At 53.2% G+C, this 978-nt stretch overlaps 1 protein-coding gene across 1 annotated transcript in view; it reads right to left on the bottom strand.

The window, feature by feature from the left end:
* Zdhhc9 (zinc finger DHHC-type palmitoyltransferase 9) overlaps positions 1 to 311 on the bottom strand; it is a 32739-nt gene extending 32428 nt beyond the window's left edge. The window contains exon 1 of the mRNA XM_048336220.1: positions 106 to 311. The gene's annotated coding sequence lies outside the window, so the exon portion shown is untranslated. The remainder of the gene's footprint in view (positions 1 to 105) is intronic.
* Between the last annotated feature and the right edge of the window lie 667 nt (positions 312 to 978).

The raw sequence follows: 978 nt of genomic DNA, 5'->3' as shown, positions 1-978 counted from the left end.
TTGAGAAGGGCGGTGCCAACGTCTCCAAGTCCCCCACACAGCTGAAGAGGACACAGCCGACCGCGCAGCCGAGCCCCGGAGACCCCCGCCCCCACCCCTTGTTACCTGAACAAGGAAGACCGAACTCGGCGGCAACTGAAGGCAGGAAGTAGATTGTCCCCGGGGACCGCGACTACTGCCAGAGGTGGCAGCGGACTTCTCCTCCCAGCCAGGGAGGCTGCTTCCTCCTGACAAGGGGCCCCCAACGGTCAGGGCCCTAAAGCAGCTGTGGCAACCGCCCACCGCTGGCCGAATGGAACGCTCCTCACGTCACCAGGTCGCTCCAGGAGTTGCTCATTCTCCATTGGCTCAACCGCCTCAGCGCCTCCGCCCCAGCCGCCCCTGCTTTCAACTACCATTGGTTGTTCCAAACGTTATTCAACAATGCCTCCACCCTCTTCCCCCACCCCTCTCCATGCTACATTCCCACCTGTCAAGCCTCTGCCAACCTCTCCTTGGGGCTGAGCGCCAGTATAGGAAGTGCTTCCTTCTATTAATATAGTTATGCAAAGACAGAAGCGAAGGGTGGTGCCAAAGGACAGAGAGGAACCAGACCAACCGCCTCCCACATACACACGTGGCGAGATGCTGAAGCAACACTAGCTCCCAGATATGGATGCTCATACTGAAATATATCTGCCGTGGGCCTCACAAGCTCTATTCGCATTAAAATCAATCACATTCAAGATTTTACTGCTTACAGGTATAAAGTCAAGTCCTAGACCGCCCAAGTCCCATCCAGTAGCCAGCTTGTCACAGTCACCCTGCCCTGCATCTCCACGGCTTTCAGAACAAAACAAACACACATAAAAAGGGGCTTGGAAGGGATAACCGTTCCCAAGAACACAGAATCATTTTTCAGTGTCAAACAAATACTTGGTATTAAGGCAAATATTTATTTACTTAATGTATTGAATTTGTGTAAACTCCATTCAAGTG

This window comes from Perognathus longimembris, chromosome 28 (assembly GCF_023159225.1).
Source record: "Perognathus longimembris pacificus isolate PPM17 chromosome 28, ASM2315922v1, whole genome shotgun sequence".
In the NCBI taxonomy this organism is placed as follows: domain Eukaryota; kingdom Metazoa; phylum Chordata; class Mammalia; order Rodentia; family Heteromyidae; genus Perognathus; species Perognathus longimembris.
The sequence above is the reverse complement of the archived record's forward strand: the minus strand, read 5'-3'. Positions and strand labels throughout refer to the sequence as shown.